The sequence below is a fragment of the Medicago sativa genome, chromosome 4 (assembly GCF_051527215.1).
Source record: "Medicago sativa cultivar Bolivia chromosome 4, Bolivia_mono, whole genome shotgun sequence".
NCBI classification, from domain to species: domain Eukaryota; kingdom Viridiplantae; phylum Streptophyta; class Magnoliopsida; order Fabales; family Fabaceae; genus Medicago; species Medicago sativa.
Genome location: NC_140752.1, coordinates 52,399,271 through 52,405,808, shown reverse-complemented (window position 1 = coordinate 52,405,808; position 6,538 = coordinate 52,399,271). Strand labels below are relative to the sequence as shown.

Sequence of the window (6,538 nt, the reverse complement as noted above, 5' to 3'; positions counted from 1 at the left end):
ATCAGATTGCTTACTTCACAAGTTACTATTCCTGTTCAAAGAAACATAGATAAATTAATTTGGAAGCATAATGGTAATGGTACTCTCACTCTTAATGAGGCTTACAACTTCAAGAAGAATCACTTTCCTAAAGTTCCTTGGGCAAAGATTATTTGGTCTAAAGATATTCCCCTATCAAAATCATTGCTTGTTTGGCGAGTGATGTTGAATAAACTCCCCACTGATGATAATTTGAAAAATAGGGGATGCTTGCTTCCTTCAATGTGCACTCTCTGCAGAAGAAGTGAAGAGTCAATTTTCCATATTTTCTTTGAATGCTCCTATGCAATTAACTTGTGGAATTGGTTTATTAATAGAAGATTAATTTTTCAGGATGTAGAGGATATCTGGTCGGTTTGTAACATGGCCTGGAATCCGCAATGCAAATTAGTCATCACTGCCACTTTGATTAACATATTTAACTCTATATGGTACGCCAGAAATCAAGGCAGGTTTTCTAACAAGAGTGTTCCATGGAGATGTTCTTTATCCAATGTCGTTGCTAGCACTTGCTTAACTGGAAATTTATCAAAGGCTGTGAGTGTGGCATATGCAAATATTTCAAATTTTGTGGTTCTTAAGAAGTTCAATGTTATTTTACATCCCCCAAAAGCATCGAAAATCATTGAAGACGTATGGAAGCCGCCTTTATCTTCCTGGACAAAATGTAACACAGATGGCTCATCAAATTCAGCTACTTCTGCTTGTGGAGGTATCTTTAGGGATCATGATGCCAATTTTCTTCTTTGTTTTGCTGAAAATACTGGCAAGAATAATGCTTTCAATGCTGAGCTGCTAGGTGCTATGAGAGCTATTGAATTAGCTAAGCAATATGGCTGGAACAATTTGTGGTTGGAATGTGATTCCTCCTTGGTTATCAAAGCCATCAACAATAATTCTTTAGTTCCTTGGAAAGTCAGAAACAGATGGATGAATTGCATGTTAATAGTTAATAGTTTGAATTTTATGGCTACTCATGTTTTTAGAAAAGGAAATATGTGTGCGGACATTCTAGCAAATGTAGGTTTATCACTGTCTCATCTCACTGTTTGGTTGAATCTCCCTGATAGTATTAGGGAGGTCTTTGTCAAAAACAAACTAGGTATGCTGCAATTTAGATTTGTGGGTTACTAAGGAGGTTTTGGTTCTTGTCCCCCTCCTTTTGTTTTGCATCATTTCCTTCTTTATTTAATATATATCTTTTGGTAGTCTAGCTCTTTGCTAAATGCTAGCTACTATTTTTTGGGGAATTTTTTTTTTGTTAAAGACAAATCTTTCGTAAAAAACCCCAAGTTCAAATCTTAACTAAAACTGTTTTTGACTAGACTTTATGATGAGTCTATATTTAGTCTATTTTTATGCATTATTTAGTTTCGTTTTAATTAGATTTAGTTTTATTTTATTTAAATATTATTTCCTTTTTGAGATAGTTTACTACAAATTGCATATTTTATATTTTAGGAACGAATATATGATGGAAGGTGTCTTGGAGCAAAAGAAAGGAGTCTGGAGCTGATTTGGAACGAAAATACAAAAGATTCAGAACAAAAATATAAAGCCCCCAAGTCAGAAGCTTGGCACGGCCCGTGCCAACATGTGGCACGGCCGTGCCACCTCTCAGGATGCCTTTTGCTGCTTTTGCTTGAAGCCCAAGTTACCCTGTTTTAGTTTTACCGAATAGCCCTTGTAGTTGCTTAGATTTTAAGTCAATTGTAAAGCTATAAATAGAGTAGCTCTCCATCACAAATATTCATCTTTTGTTCTTGGAATAAAAGTTCACTTTTATATTATTGTTGTTTTATATTACTGTTTTATCTCTTCTTCCCCCATGTCTACAATGAACGTTAGTGAGTAGACTTCTTTGTCTTGAGATTGTTGGAAAAGTCTAATGACATAATCCTAACAAACCAAGCTTTAACCCTAATTCTATGTAGCCGTACTTTCTAATTTAGATTCACCGTTTTAACATGAATTAACAATTATCAAACTGTGGAAGCGAAAGCGGAGGGTTTGATAATTGTTAATCCATCATCCCAAACATCAATTCATAAAGCGAGAGCGGAGCTTTGATGTTGGAACAAGTGAATCTAGACAATAATTGCAAGACAGTGAAATAGTCCTTGCAATTATTGAGACACAAGTAGTTTCAATCCTTATAAGCATCTTCTAGTAATCAAGTCAGCGAAATAGGCTTGGATACTAGAAGTAAACTCTCACCGGACTTTCATCGGAAAGGTGAGGGGCTAAAGGGAAACCGGTCTTAAGAAATTACGGTGTAAACCATGGAATTAGAAGTTAAAGTCTTGTCTAGTGAAAGATTTGTTATTATGACAAACCAATAATCCCAAGGCTCTTTTATTATTATTGTTATTTACCTTCAGCAATTAAACCCCTTTTTATAAGTTTTCTTCTCTTCTAATCATTCTCTAAAAGTTGATTGAATTCACAACTCCCTAGCGGAACGATACTCTTTCTTACTACTATTACTTCGATAGGCCGTGCACTTGCGGTTTGGCTCTATCAAGTTTTTGGCGCCGTTACCGGGGAGTTGTTGTAATTTGATTAACTTTTTAATAGTGGTTAGACCAAAAAAGAAAAAGAAAATCTTTTGCTTTATTTTATTTTATATATTTCTTTCTTTCTAAAAAAAAAAAAACTTTTGCTTTATTTTATTCTATTTTATTTTATATATTTTTTTTCTTTTTATAGTTCTATCCAAAAATATATATATATATATATATATATATATATATATATATATATATTTTTTTTTTTTTTCTATTTCTTCTTTTTCCTTTAACTTCTTGGGAAGATAATAACGATATGACTAAGGAACGCTCTCTCAAAGAGTATGCAATCCCATCTTCAAAAGAGTCATACGATGCTATTGTGTACCCAACGGTTGAGGACAATTTTGAAATAGAACCTGCACTTGTTCACTTAGTGCAGCAAAATCAATTTTTCGGATCGCCCACTGAGGATCCGAATTTTCATATTTCAACCTTTTAAGACTCAGTGGAACCTTGAATGCAAACCAAGAGGCCGTAAGGCTGCACCTCTTTCCTTTCTCCTTAGGGGGTAGGGCTAGTGATTGGTTTCATTCATTGGAAATTGGTTCTATCTTTTCATGGCAACAAATGAAGCAAGTTTTTCTTGCCCGATTCTTTCCCTACTCTAAAACCATCCAATTAAGGATTCAAATCACACAATTCACTCAAAAAGATGGAGAATCTCTTTACGATGCGTGGGTGCGTTTCAAAGAAATGCTTAGACTTTGTCCCAATCATGGTTTAAAGAATTGGCTTATTATTCACATTTTTTATAATGGTCTTTTGTATACCACAAAAATTTATGTTGATGCAGCTGCAGGTGGAGCTTTAATGAACAAGAATTACACAGAAGCATACGCCTTGATTGAAGACATGGCTCAAAATCATTACAAGTGGACCAACGAGAGAGCCATCACTAATTCTTCACCCTCCAAAAAGGAGGCAGGTATGTATGAAGCTTCTAACTATGATCACCTAGCCGTTAAGATTGATGCATTAACCCAAAAATTTGAAAAAATAAATGTTAGTGCCATCTCTTCTTCTTCTTCTTCTGCATCTCCTTTTTGTGAAATTTGTGGTGTATTTGGCCATATTGGCATTGGTTGCCAACTAGGTAGTGTTGTTAGAAGTCCTGTAAACTATGCTCAATATAATCAAGGGTTTAGAAACAATCAAATTTTTTTTCAAACCCCTCAAAATCTTTTTGGACAACAAACAACATCACCCAGTTATGCAAACAACCAAAGAGTCCCTCAAAAATCCAGCTTGGAATTTTTTTAAGAAAATCATTGTATAAATCAATCCGAGCAGCTCCAAGAGCTTAAAAATCAAACTGAATTTTTGAAGGACTCTCTTGCCAAACTTACATCAAAAGAAGACTCCATAGTTACTCACAGTCAGAGGCTTGAGACTCAAACTTCTCAAGTGCCCCAACAGGTGGCTACTTCCTCTCAATCCTCCGAAGTCCTCCTAGACCAAACCGAAACCAATCCCAAAAACCATATAAGTGATATTACTCTTAGGGATGGTAAACAATTAGAGGACCTTAAGAACAATGAAGGAGAGATAGGGTGTGATGAGCCTCAAAGTGAGAAAGCCATAGGAGAGAATGAAAAGCCACTTGTTTCACCATCTCATGAGCATGAAAATCCATTAACACAGGGGTTTGATGAGTCCAAGTTAGATGAGCAGTTTAGAAAATTTATTGAAATATTTCCAAACAAATTGCCACCTAAACTTAAGAATCTAGGAAGCTTTTCCCTACCATGTGTCATAGGATCTGAAACTATAGAAAAAGCCATGTGTGATTTGGGAGAGAATGTTAGTTTGATGCCATTGTCCCTTTCTGAGAGATTGGGTATAGGATAGATGAGCCACTTTCTAACTGTCAAGCTAATGACTCTAAACGAGCGCTTCGTGGGAGGCAACCCATGAATTTAATTGCTTTATTTTTGTTTGTTTTGTGTTAATTTAATTTGTAGGTACTTGTCCAAGATGATGCAATGAGAAAAAACAATTTGAAGAAAAAAAAAATTTTGAAAAAAAAAATTGAAAAAAAAAATTGTGCCTAAGGTCCTGAGGCTAGGCACGGCTCGTGCCTAAGGTGGCACGGCCGTGCCCAAGAAAAAAAAATTAAAAAAAAAAAAATTTAGAAAAAAAAAAGTTTTTTTTTTTAGGAAAGAAGATTGTTGGCTCAGATGATGATGCAGGGAGGAAGAAATCAACACTCCGCAACCATGGCATCCATTTTAAAGATGACAAGCAAAGGAGTAGGTATACATCTCTTATCTCTAAACTTATTTCTGCTTGTAGATACCCTGATGTTAATGTTGTGGATAGACTAAGAGATAGGAATGATGAGGACTGATGAACTATTTATGTTGTGGGCTATGCTTTATAACCATTCTATTCCCATTTGCTATTATTTGCTTGTTTATCTTGTTTCAATTGTTAAAAAGAAACCGGATGATAAGAATGATATAATGGTAGGTGGAATCATCACTTTTATTGCTAGGAAGTTTGGGGTGAGTGTGAATCAAGGGATCAAGAGGATAGAGGAGAACTATTATCTAGACTTATATACTCTCACTACTTTGTCCTTCCTTAGAACCCATGACCCTACTCACAATTACCAATATAAATGGAGAACTATTTGAGCTTATTGTTTGATTATTCTATCTAATCCGGAGGTGGTGGAAAATTTGCTTTATGTTGGTACTAACCCACAGGTACATAATGATGGTGATGATGATGGTAATGAAGAGGAGGTAGGTGCAAACTTGCACCATGAACAAGAAGCTGGTGGAAGCTATAATGATGAACGTTGGGCCTAGATGCAAACCAAGGTTCAAAGAATAAGCACCGAGCAACAAAGACAATGTGTTGAACTGACCGGGCTAAGAAACAATGTCCAAAGGGGCAATCGAATACATGAAGAAAATAATCAAATGCTACGGAACGTGATACAACACCTTCACCTCCAAGGTCTACTTTATGAACTTCAATAAAATTGTGAGGTTTCCTCTTCCTTTACTCTTTCTTCTTCCTCCCCTTCTTCTACTTCTACTCCTTCTTCTTCTTCTTCTTCTCCTTCCTCTTCTTCTTCTTCTTTTATTTTTTCTTTTTGAATCATTGAGGACAATGCTTCTCCTAAGTGTGGGGGGGCCTAATAAAGTGTCTAGAGTCGTAGTGTTCCCAAACTCCCTTGAACTTTATTCTTTTGTTTTGTTTTTATAGCAAGAGGCATGATTAGTAGCTTGTTTTTAATGTAAAATATGGCATAAAATTTTTTGTTTTGTCTCTTCTTTAAAGGTTGTTTCTTGTACATGAAAGTAGTTTCTTGTGTTTCTTGTGTTCTTGCTATACCCACATCTTGTTTTATTGTGAAAAATCTCCAATGAGAAAAGCACCCAGTTGCAATCTTTGAGCAAGTGTATGAATAAGTATTTTAAGGAGCACGTTCTATCTTTAGTGTTTACTTAGACCCTTTAAAGTCTTCAGAGTAAAAGTAATATAAGTTTGTGTGGGAAAATAATCAAATGTTCTTAATTGTTATATGCTTAAATGTTAAAGTTATATTGGGGCGGGAGAATGGCACCAACATGTGGGGGAAAGGACAATCCCTAACTTCCTAATTGTGGTGGTGACTCCCTAATTTGAACTTAAAGTAAAACAAATTCATCAATGCTAGGGGGAAAGGACAATTACATCCGAGAAGACTTCCTACGCGGAGATGAAATAAAAGAAAATTTTGCAGCACTGCTTAAGGTGATTTTGAATCTAGGGGAAAGGACAATTACATCCGAGAAGACTTCCTATGAGGATAGATAGCCCCTAAGCATCTGCAGCCCCTTTGTGCTTAATTGTTAATTTAATTTAATTTTAACTTAAATTCCCATCACTCTTATATGAAATGAAGAAAGAACTTTTCTCGGTTACTTTAGCATTAA

The 6,538-nt window shown here is 35.4% G+C and overlaps 1 non-coding gene across 1 annotated transcript; it reads right to left on the bottom strand.

Moving 5' to 3' along the window:
* Positions 1 to 3,224: 3,224 nt before the first annotated feature.
* Positions 3,225 to 3,331, bottom strand: LOC146929753 (small nucleolar RNA R71). Its single transcript, XR_015009181.1, has one exon. It is a non-coding gene; the product is annotated as a small nucleolar RNA R71 (small nucleolar RNA).
* Positions 3,332 to 6,538: the final 3,207 nt, after the last annotated feature.